Below are 12,459 nucleotides of genomic sequence, written 5' to 3' on the forward strand. Positions count from 1 at the left end.
TTCACCAATTGGCGCCGAGTATTCAAACATGAGTCTATGGAGGCCATTCCCATTCACACCACCACACCGTAGGAATGCTAGTTTTTTTTGTTTTTTTTTTTAACTCTTTTGGCTCTTTACTCTTTGGGGGGGGGGGGTTCACCACCCAGCTCCCAAATAAATACACTGTGTCTTATTCTTTCTTATGAATGCCCAACCTTAGCTTGTCTTATTTCTAGCCAGCTTTTCTTAAATTATTCCATCTCCCTTTTGCCTCTGGGCTTTTATCTTTCTCTATTCTACACATGTTTCTTTACTTTTTACTCCATGGTTTGCTGTGGCTGGGTGACTGGCCCCTGAGGTCCTCCTCCCCTCCTTTTCTCACTCCTTGATCCTTTCTTCACAGATTTCTCCTATTTTTTCTCTCGGTCCTCCAGCCCCACCTATCCTTTCTCCTGCCTAGCTATTGACCATTCAGCTCTTTGTTAGACCTATCAGGTGTTTTAGACAGTAACACAGTGTCACAGAGTTAAACAAATGCAACATAAAAGAATACAACACATCTTTGCACCATTGAACAAATGTTCCACAGCATAAACAAATATAACACATCTTCAACTAATATTCCACAACAGAATGCGACTACTCTGGATACCTTAGAGAATCAGTCAGAGTCTTTGCCCTATTTGTGACTGGCTTAGTTCACCTTCCATAGTGGCCTTGAATGTCACGCATCATGTCCCAGATGTCATGTCTCCCTCCCTTGCTAAAGCAGCTATGAGTTTCACTTCCTGTGTCTGTGATGCTTTACCCCTTCAGCTGTTGGATAACTGGGTTGTCCCCATCTTTTGGCTGGTGTGAATGAGGGTTCTGGGAATATGGGTGTGCAAACACCTGAGTAGACTCTGCTTTTGGTGCTTTGGGATCCTGTGCTAATTCCAGGAGCCGTCATGCTTTTTCCCAAAGCAGCTGCACGTTTCATGTTCCCTCGGGCCACAGACAAGGCTTTGAGTTCTCCACGTTGGTATCTCACTGTGTTGGTTTCGAGGACAGCCACCTGATGGTGTGAGACATGATCTCACTGTGGCCTCTAAGGGGATTCTCTTTTGCATTCATAGTGTGTGGCTTCATTGTCCCAAAGTCCCTTTGTACATGAGTTGACATTTGATGTCCTCTGGGTCATGAGGCTTTGCCCACCACGCTAAGCCAGATGCCATAGGCTGAACTCCTGTATTCCAGCATATATGCCTGGTGATATGAACGAGAGCCCCTGCCAGCCTCTACTTCCCCTCTGTGTGAACTTAGAGGGTCTCAGGTTCTTACTCAGAAAATGGAGGTCTGATCATTCCTGTGCTGAGAGATTAGTGCATGCTGCTTCACAGGACAGGGCCTGGGAGTGTGCCAGTCCTGGATGCTATCATCGCTTTACTATCTTCCTACCTCTGCCGTGGCATCACCGGGTCACCAGGATGAGGAAATCATCTTCCCACTGTGCCCTTCTCTCACACATTTCCTGGCCTCATATCTTTCCTGCAGGAGACAGTGTTCCTGTTTCGCCTCTTCCTCCCTTGCCAGTGCCTTCCAAAGCCATTTGGCAAGCCATGGATGTCACTCAGAGGTCACACTTGCCTAGAGGGTGAAAGGCCCCGGGTCTGATCTCCAGTATCACAAAATCAAACCGTACCATTCTGGTTCTCTAAACTAGGTTGCTATAGTTCTTCTCTAGCTTCAAAATGGCAATGGCTATTCCTGACATAGTCTGACATCCCATGCTGCTGCCCGGTTCCCTTGGTCTTGTTTTCTTTCCTCTACTTCATTTTGGGTTCAAACATTCATTCTTCGATGAGCTAGTGTACCGATTGACAGCACCAGCTGCAACGGGCAGGCTGAGGGGAGGTTGCTTCAGATATTCACAGAAGGATTTCTACCCCAGTAAAAACATTACCCTGGAAAGCATGTGAGCCCTCCCAGCTCACAATATGCCCATAGCCTACAGAGCAGCCGGCCCCACCATGCTGCCCATAGCCTGGGGTAGATGCCCCGTCCTTGAACTTTCCATGGGGGAGGGTTTAAAGTGCCATGTGTCTGTCACTTCCTCATCTTGTCTGTGGCCTTCCTTCCTGATGTCCCTTACTCCCACACTTTGCACATGCAGGCTTTCCCTTCAATGCCTCTGCCCATTGTGTGTGAGTCCTTATTGTTCATGGGACACTCTACAGCTGTCTAAGAACAGAAGCAACTGTTCTCGGCTTTTCCTGGACCACTGGGCATGACGGCCTGGGACTGACAGCTAGGGGGACACACTGGGGGCAGTGGCCCCTGATATAGGTGCATCTGGTGTCCCTGTTGTCACCAGCAGTTTAGGAACAGCCTGTTCTTCTCAGCCTTGTAGAACTGTTACTAATGTTGATTCTTCTTAACTCCTTTAAATCTTTTATTACATTTTTGCTTATTTATTTAATTGTGTGGTACATGCATGTGTATATGCATACATGTGTAGGCCAGAGGTAGATACTGGATGGGTGTCTTCCTCTATCTCTCTCCACATTATTATTAGTTTGAAACAGGGTCTCATAATGGAGCCCTGGCTAACCTGGCTGGCCTAAAACTCACAAAGATCCACCTGCCTCTGCCTCCTGAGTTTTGGGATTCAAGGCGTGTGCTGCTACGCCTAGCCTTCACCTTATTTTGTGACACAAGGTCTCTCCCTGAACTTGTAGCTTATTGATTAGTCTAGACTGGATGGCAGGGAAACGCCAGGACTGGGATTACAGGCACATGCCACCAGGTCCAGCTTTTGTATGAGTTCTGGCCATCGATCTCAGGTCTTCATGCTTCTGCCAAAAGCATCTTATTAACTGAGCTATTTCTAGCCCACATTGGGATTTTTAATTATCTGTAATCAGCCAATCAGAGACTCAAATCCCATACTGTATTTAAAGAAGACCTTCTCATCCACCAGACTCCACGCATAATTGACTGTATTTCTGTGCAGTTTTTCCATCCACCCATGCATCTGTCTCTCATACAAAGTGACTTCCAGTTCTGGCACTGTGCAGCTATGTGTATTGTCTGGAGGAATGCACTCCTCCTTGTCTTTCTTTCTTGTTACTTTTCAAAATGTCTTCATGATGTTTTAAAAATTCTAAGGTATTCTGGATGTCTGTGGATGGCTAGGTGTAGGTCAACACTAGTGTAAGGGCTGGCTCTTTGGTCTTGATCGATGGACTGGACCTCCTTGTGCCTTTGGAGGAGAGTGAAATGGACTGGGATGAATGGATATGTACCTGTAGGTGGGGTAAGGTCTGCACCTGGTACCATCATCAGAGACATGAAAAGAGATGCTGCCTGCTGTCCTGCTGAGGGTGTTCAGGATTTGTGTGTGTGTGTGTGTGTGTGTGTGTGTGTGTGTGTGTGTGTGTGTGAGAGAGAGAGAGAGACAGAGACAGAGACAGAGAGACAGAGAGACAGAGAAGGAGAAACTTTAACACTCATCTCACTTCCCTACAGGGTCTGTATCCCAAGCTATCCTCTAACTCACTATGTAGCAAGAGTAACTTAGAACTCCTGATCCTCCTGTCTCATCCTTTCAGTGCCGGATGACAGACAAGCACCACCACCACTCTGTTTTATGTGGTGCTGCAGATTGAACCTAGGGCTTCGTGCATCCTCAGCAAGCGTTTTACACTGAGATGCCTTCCTAGCACATGAGAATGACTTTTAAAGGCAAGACATGGGTGTTCAGTATTGCCCCAAGACCTGGAGAGTGGAGAAGCTCGCTGAGTGCATTCTCAGTTGCTCACTGTGTTGCCTGGACAAGATCCCAAATGGGCACTGGGTGCTGGCCTAGGCTGCCCCTCCCATTTCCTATGGACCCGATGGGATGGACTGTTTGCTTCCTCACTCCAGGAGAGGCTGGTCGTGGAGAACCTCCTTGGCCACCAAATGAATAAGTGAACCAAGATGGTCACTTCCTCCAGGGTCTGCCCTTATCTCATACTTGTTAAGAATCTTCAGGACCTGAGAAAAACTGAGTTCAGTTTGACTCCATCAGTATCATGTGGTTATAGAAAGAGTGAAGAACATTCCTTGTGTTTCAGTCCTCTTGAGATTTTTTTTCCTGGTTGAAAATGATTTGTGTCCTGGGCGTTCTAGGCCTGAGGCTCGGGAGGTGACGCATGAATGCAGGCCTCCTCTGGATCCCTGCTCCCAGCTTCCCTTCACCCCGAAGTGCTGGGCAGAGCTCAGTCAGGATGCATGTCAGGGCGGCTTCTCCCTATGGGGATATCCCACTCCCCCTCTCACTCTGCCTCACTCCAAGCTGCCCTCACAGGACACCCTCCCCAGCGAGCTTCCTGGGAAGTTTATCTGGCATTTTCTAGAATTCCATTTAAGCTTCCTTTCAGGTCCCTTTCGTCCCTTTCCTCCCCAACTCAGCTAGCGGCACTTCCCTTATATGTTCATAGTGGGGTGCACAAATATGGACAGAGAGGTCAGAGGTGAGGAGGGGGCTGCACACAGAGCTTTGTCACACCCTTCACTGGAGGCACACCCTGATAGGCAGGCGCTGTAATGGGATCAGAAAAGGGCACTAGAACTTTCCGCATTGGTAATAGTGTTGCCCAAATAAATGCCACCAGGCTTAGATGGTTGGGAGACTGGTCAATGCTGTGTGTAAATAATGAATAAATCAGCACCTTCTCTCTTGTCTTGCAGATGCTGGCTGCCTCCAGAGGGCCTGTGCTGGGTCCACACCTAGAGTCTGTGGATTCTAGATGCCCTCAGAATTTTCTCGGTGCTTTTTGTCCCATACCTTGGTTGTGACATGGTCCCCGCATCTCCTTGATTTATATTCCCTGGTCCCCTTCCCTACTTATCATTTCTGACATTGATGGTTGCATAACTTTCTGCTGACTGTACTGCACCTCATTTTATCATATTAAAGATTTTTTGTTATTGTTGAATGTGATGGCTAACTTTGGTTGTCAACTCGACACATCTTGGAAAAGGAACCTCAATTAAGGAATTGCTACCAGCGAATTGTCCTGTGGGCATCTGTGTGGGGGTATTTTTGACTGATAATTGATGTAGGAGGGCCCAGAACAACATGGGCAGTACCATACCTCAGAAAGTGGGCTTGGGCTACGTAAAAGACATAGTTGAATGTGAGTCTGGGAGCAAGCAACATTCCTCCATGGTTACTGTTTCAATTTCCTAACTTGTGCTGTGTTTTAAAAATGGTGCTGGGTCTGAATGCTAACACCTTGAGTTCCTTCCGTGGCTTCTATAATGATGGGCTATAACCTGTTAGCTAAAATAAATCCTTTCCTCCCTAAGTTGTTTTGGTCATGATATTTATTGAAGTAACATAAACATAACTAACATTGAAACAAACAAACAGCAGATCCATGAGCCACAGAGCTGCATTTCTAGGAGCTGATGCTTTGATCTATCATATTCTACAATGTCTTCTAGTTTATAATGGTGGTGTGTAGTTGTTTTACTACTGATAAGATACTGACAAAGGAGGCCATCTTTGGATAAGCCATATGGACCACCAAACTGTCACATGTGTGACATTGGAACCCAGGGCTTCCCTCCATTCTGCTTCTTGGCCCCACAGTGGCTCTGTCTGTTCTGTGACTGCCTTGGAGAACATCGGGAGGTTTGATAGCTTGCCCCTCTTGGTACCACCATCTGCCCGGATCATCACAGCCGGTGTGGGAAGGCATGGCTTCAGAATTTCCCCAGGAGCTGTTCTCACCAGGAAGGCCCAGTGTTGGATGATTTGGGTTGAGGTGTAGAGACTGTTCCCCTCTAACATTGGGGAACTGTGCTTTAGATTGCTGTGGTTGAGCTGGGTTTATCAGTGAGATCATCTGCCTGCTGTGTGCTTGATTTTGCTGTGTTCTTCTGTTTTGGGGAAGAGGACACTTGGATGGGAGTTTTGTTTTGTTTTTGAGATTGATTTTATTTATCAGTCTCGTGTGTGTGTGTGTGTGTGTGTGTGTGTGTGTGTGTGTGTGTAGGTATGTGCACATAAGCAGGTGTGCCTGTGGAGGCCAGAGGCATTGGGTTCCTTAAAGCTGGAGTTACAGGTGGTTGTGAGTTACCTTGACATAGGTGCTGGAAACCAAACTCAGATCCTCTATAAGAATAGCACTTTCAAGTATCTGCTGATGCATCTCTCCCGTTTGAGGAAACTGAGTTCCAGTTCTGGTTCTGACCTTGACTACCTGAGGGTTTGTACATCTGAGATAAGGATGTCTGGAACCACTGGTGTACCCATGTATGTCCCTGTTCCTGGAAAGGTGTATGTTTACAGTAGAGCCAGGAGTAAAGCAGGGGCTCCAGGGTCACCCTAAAACCTCTCAACAACATCTCCACTGCTGTTTTGTTTTGAATATATAATCTCCCCCAACCCCAGGCTCCTGCTTTTTAACACTTGGTCTCATCTAGTTGGTTCTGCTGTCTTAGAGGGATGGAGCCTGGTGGGAGGAAGTAGGCCACTCTGGGCTGCCTTGAGGTTTTATAACAGACTCCAGTTCCTATCTAATCTATTTCTTGACTGTGGCTACAATGTGACCTACCAGCCTCAGGCCCTACAATGATGGACTGCTCCTCCTCCTCAAACTATGAGTCAGAATAAGCCCTTCTCTCCGTAAGTTGTATTTTCTCAAGTGTTTGCTTGCACCTATGAGTCAAATAACTAATATAGGGAAATAATAATAAATCATCAATACAATCACTTTCAGTAACTTTTACCTACACATGGATCTACTAGTATTTTCCTATTTTTTTTTGAGATTATGTCTTTGGGGATAATATTCTGTAATCTACCAGATTATAATTATTATGAATATATGTGATATCTGGAGCCAGACTTAGATGCCAGAACTTTACAGTTTATAATTCATCCCCCTCCTCCTTCCATAAATGTGATTGTTAATTTAATTGCCAACTTGACACAATCTAGAATCACCTGCAGGAGTCTCATTGGGGGAGAGTCTGAGTGAGTTGGTCTGTGGACATGTCTGTGGAGGTTGTCTTGTTATGTTAATTGATGTGAGAAGACCCAGCCCACTGTGGGTGGTACCATCCCCTGAACTTGGGTCCTCCACCGTATAAGAGTGGGATAAAAGACTCCGTATTTAGTCAGGTGCCTGCAAATGGGAGTTTCATTGTCTGGTAAAGACCGGCATTGAGCGCTGCAGAACATTGTCAGCACCCTGGACAGAGCCTCCTCATCTGCTGGCTTCCTTCCAGGCTGCTCTCCACCCACATTGCCATTGAACTTCAGGCTTCACGAATATCATGTCCCACCACCCAGGGCCCACACTCTCAGCCTTGATCCCAGCAATCCCACTCTCTTCCTCTGAGCCTTACCAGCCTCACCTTGCCTCTGGAATCCTCCTATTCCCCAACCCCTGTCCTGTCTCCACATGCAAGTCCTCCACATGCAAGTGTTGAAGCTCTTCCTTATTTCACAACCCTGTGCTGTTTCAGTTCAGAATTAACTGATAATATTCCTGGGACATTTTTGTTAGGATATTGGCTGCTCACCCATCAGGTGAGTCCCATTTCCTGTCCCGCAATTGTCAAGTATTTCCTATCTTCTGCTCTGTTAGGACAGCCTTACCTTTCTTCTCCTTTTGATGGGACATCCACAACCCCCTCCTATGGTGTCTCTTTCTCACCCGTAGTTTCATGTAGATGCATCCATAGCTCTTTGAGTGTAGGTTCCTACTGTGACCACTCACGCCATGCACAGCCGTGACACTCACCTCCTAGTCCTACTTGCTGGAACTTGCTGACCTGGCAAAGGCACAACCAAGGAGATCAGGTTGAGAAGCCTCCATGTTTTCAAGATCCATTTGTCATGCCTTGCCTGAAATCCCTGTCTGTAGTCTCAGCTTTGTCCATTGGACTTTTTGTTTGTTTGTTTTTCGAGATAGGGTTTCTCTGTGTGGTTTTAATGCCTGTCCTGGAACTCGCTCTGTAGACCAGGCTGGCCTTGAACTCACAGAGATCCACCTGGCTCTGCCTCCCGAGTGCTGGAATTAAAGGTGTGTGCCATCACCACCTGGCTGTCCATTGGACTTACGATAACTATCTTTCTGACTTATTTTGAGATGATTATCTCTTGACTTGCTTAAATTTTTTACTCTGATGCTACTGTTTGCATTTGTATTTCCCTTTATGATATATCACTCTCATATCAACCTTCTAATCAAAGATCATTGAGAATAATTTTTCCTGAGTTTCTTTAATACTTTCATTGTTTAAAAAATCACAACAACCTCTATTTGTGATCCACCAAGAATTGACTTATATTTGAGGCATGAACTAGAAACTAAGTTTCCCCTTGAATAGCTGTTCATCACTGTGTGTATGTGTGTGTGTGTGTGTGTGTGAACTTAAACTTAACTTACTGTTCTATGCATTTCATTTTTAGTTGCTCTTTCCCCTACTTAAATATAATTTGAAGAGGAAAGAAATTACCCTACTGTTTTACTGTTATTTTTTTTATTGTTTCACTCTGAAAGTCTCTGTGCAAGCATGCACACATGCCTGTTGTACATCTGTGTGCAAACACGCACACATGCCTGTGAGTGTTTGTGCAAAGTCCAGTTCTAAAGTTCTACACTGGCAAGAAAAAGCTTCAGTTGGGAGAGCTGTCTGCCCTATTGATGGGGATACGGACCTGAGTTGAGGAGTACAGTGCAATCGTAAAACCTGAAGGTTAGCATTTTGGCAGGGCTGTCTCTGGTAGCTTTCAGATGACTGCTGAGTTTGCCAAATGTTCCATTTTCATATTACTGGAGCACTGAGGTCAGGATTTAGCTTCTCGAAATGGGGTTGTACTGAGTGGAATGCTAAGAAGCAATCTCTATTATTAAAAAACAGCGAAATTGGTACCTGGGTTCCAGAAAGAGATTAAATGGAATTACACAAAACTAAATTATTGCTAAATGAACAAATTGAGATAGTACTGCTCACCAAAACAGCCAGGAAGGAAATTGAGAATAGCTACATTTAAAATTAGACCTTGGAGTTAAATTAACTAATTTCAGACATCTAAATATTGCTGTTTTTAATGGTGTATCATTTCTATTTCAAACAGAAATAGATACTGTCTTTGGTTGAAGTAAGGATTCATGTACACATATGATCACGTGAACATTAGAAACAAATTCTGTGGCCCTCCTAAGGCAGCACATTTTTCTGAAAAGCACGTTGATTTGAAGACCTCAGAAGATTCTGAAAACTCACAAGGGTAACCTTAGGGCTCACTTTGAGTGTGTGAGCTCAGAAGGAGTTCTGGTCTGTCTTATATTTGAATATTTTAAAGATAAAATACTAGGTGTGTGACTGTGCTCTGGGAACTTCATGGGTCTCCCTGAGAGGACTTTCAGTCTGTAATCTGAGCCAGTTCCATCCCCTCAGAATACTGCTGCTCCTCCTGTCCCTCCATGGAGTAGAAACCAGCTGCAAATGGATTGTGGCTGATGAGCTTAGATTTCTGATAGTGGGAGTCCTTTTGGAAAACTGTTTGCAAAACTCTTGATTTCCTATGTTGGCAGGCAGGGGAAAAATCTAGGAATTAGTGAAGGTGTTTAAAGAATGACCAAGGAGAGACTTTCTGTACATAGCATCTCTTTAGCTTGTTGAGTCTATCCGAGATTTAGCTACTTTGTTGAGGTAAATCCATCTCTTGGGTTAAAAAATAAAATGCAGAAGTTCCAGGTGATCTGACAATCCTCTTCTGGACTCTGTGGGTGCCTACACACGTGTGAAACACATGCATGCACTCATATAGACATATGCTCATATAAAATTAAAACTAACTGACTAAAACACAATCAGGCATGGTGGCCCATGTTTGTAGTCTCAGTGTTGGGAAGGTAGAGATAGGATCGTGTCTAGGGTTCATTAATCAGCCAGTCTACAGAATTAATATGTTTCAGGCCAGAAAGAAACCCTGTCCCAGAAAACAAGATAGTGTCTTGAGTAACAACACCCAAGGATAACTTCAGGCCTCCACATGCATACACACAAACATGCAAAATTAAATAGGTAAGGGACTGGGGAGATGGCTCAGTGGGCAAGAGCACACACTGCTCTTATAGAGGATATGAGTTTGATTCACAGAACCCACATTGGGCAGCTCACAACCACCTGTAATTCTGGCTCCTGAGGATCCAGTTGCCCTCTTCTGGCCTTCAAAGGCACCTGCACTCACATGTGCACACATCCCCATCACACATGTACACATAATTAAAAAAAAACATACCTTAAAATATTAAACAGGTAAGACAGATATGAGACTTACATACTTCTACAAAAAGACAGCACAGGTTGCTGGGGAAATGACTCAGCAGATAGATTGCTTGCTGTTAAACATCAGGACCTGAGTTCAAATCCTCAGTGCTCATTAAACAAAAACTAGGCTTGGTTGCACATGCCTAGAACACCTTTTCTGTCAGGGAATATGGGGAGGCAGGAGGGTCTTACTGGCTGCCAGCCTAGTTCCAGATCAGTGAGAGACTTTGTGTCAAAGGGATAAGGTAGAAAGTTCTAGAACAGGACACTTAGTATCATTCTCTGGCTTCTGCATGTACACAGAGGTGTGCACATTCATGTACACGTAGATGCACACACAGATGAACTCATTGATTAAAAAGGACAACACATCCATGTTCTGAAAGCAAACAGGGAGTTTGCTTTGAGCAGATTTGGATGGTACGTATTTGATCATTTTGGTAGGAGCACAGTTAGATGGCTATTATACAATAAATAGGAGCAGCGCTGTCATCCCAAACATCTGCTCTGGCTTTACTTTTCCAGGTCAGGATGACTCATACTGTGCAGGCTTCCTGGCGCCTGAACTGTCAAAAACTCCGTTTCCTCCCCTCTCTCCACAAACATGAAGCTCGCCTCCGTGGTCGCTGCCCTAATTTGACAAGGACGTCTCCTAAAGCAGTTGCATTGTGATCATGATTATTTTTCAACTAGATGGTAGACATTAATTGTGAGGAGTATTCCACTTGGGAAGCTGGGTGGCTATCCCTAAGGAGCCAGTGTCTTCTTGATCATTCAGCTCATCTCTCGGTCCTGTTAGTTTATTTTCTCTATGTTCTTGTAATATTTTCTCCCTCTTAATGTGGGAGCTGAGAAGTTTGCCCAGCTCCTTTAGTCGTCCCTAGCTTGAAGCCACCTCCAGCCCCTCTCCCAGTCATTTTCACTTATGGTGAGTCACAGTGTTGAGCTGTGGGTGCTCTCAAGGTCATCGGAGTTGCCATCATAGCCTGCCACACCTGCATGAGAACCTCCACAGCCTCTTTATCTAGACTCTTCCTTATTTCAAGTTCTCTAGTCCCCATAGGGTAAGACCTGTGTATGGGACTCCTGTCCTACTAGACCCCATGAGTGCCCCCCATACTGGGCACCCCCATCCCCTGACTCAGGACAATGCCTGGCACGTAGACCTGCCCAACCAATACTGTTCTGTGCATCTGCCCTGTACACAGCCTCACCCTTGTACCATGGAGTTCCTTTACTCCTCTTAAACTCTCTGGATTTTTAAAATACAGCAGTTCTTCGATTTTTAAACCCACTGCAAATTGAAATTATTGTGGAAAATATACTGAGCTTATAGAATATGCTAGAACATGCTAGCTTAGTGGCAAAGGACTTTAGAGTTGGTGGTTTCTGCTGTGGTCTTGGTGCTGACTTGGAGCTGAGGATTGCTGCTGATACCCAACACTCAGTGAAGGTCCTGTGGATGGATCCAGAGGAAATATGTTAAATAAAGTGAGCCCGGCGCAGAAAGACAAGTGCCATGTGCTGTCTTTCCCATATGTAGAATCTAAAAACAGTGAACTTGAATATAGAATAGTGATTACTAGAGGTCAGGGAAGGGGTGTGTGTGTGTGTGTGTGTGTGTGTGTGTGTGTGTGTGTGTGTGTTGCTGTGGGATGTCTTTCTGTATACTGTGAATATGTGTTGCTATGATTGGTTAATAAAGAAGCTCTGGCCTATGGTGAGTCAGGTTATAGCCAGGCAGGAAATCCAGGAGAGAGACAAGAAGAGGAAGGGCAGAGTCAGGAGTTGCCAGCCAGATGCAGAGGAAGCAAGATGAGAATGTCTAACTGAGAAAAGGTACCAAGCCACGTGGCTAAACATAGATAAGAATTATGGTTAATTTAATTGGTTAAGAAATATGGTTATATATATGGTTAAGTTAATTTAAGTGTAAGAGCTAGTCAGTAACAAACCTGAGCTAATGGCCTAGCATAATTAATAGAATCCTCTGAGTGATTATTTTGTAAGTGGGCCATGGGACTGTCGGGGCTTGGTGGACCAGAGAAAACTTCTGACTACTGTGTGTGTGTGTGTGTGTGTTATGTGTTAGTGGAAGATGGATCAAGAAAGGGTGGACTTGATCAGTGCATGTTATGTGATATACATTAACCTACC

The 12,459-nt window shown here is 45.0% G+C and overlaps 1 protein-coding gene across 1 annotated transcript in view; it reads left to right on the top strand.

Moving 5' to 3' along the window:
• Shc3 (SHC adaptor protein 3) overlaps window positions 1-12,459 on the top strand; it is a 133,064-nt gene that overhangs the window by 67,465 nt on the left and 53,140 nt on the right. The window lies entirely within an intron of this gene.

Source organism: Peromyscus leucopus, chromosome 5 (genome assembly GCF_004664715.2).
Source record: "Peromyscus leucopus breed LL Stock chromosome 5, UCI_PerLeu_2.1, whole genome shotgun sequence".
NCBI classification, from domain to species: domain Eukaryota; kingdom Metazoa; phylum Chordata; class Mammalia; order Rodentia; family Cricetidae; genus Peromyscus; species Peromyscus leucopus.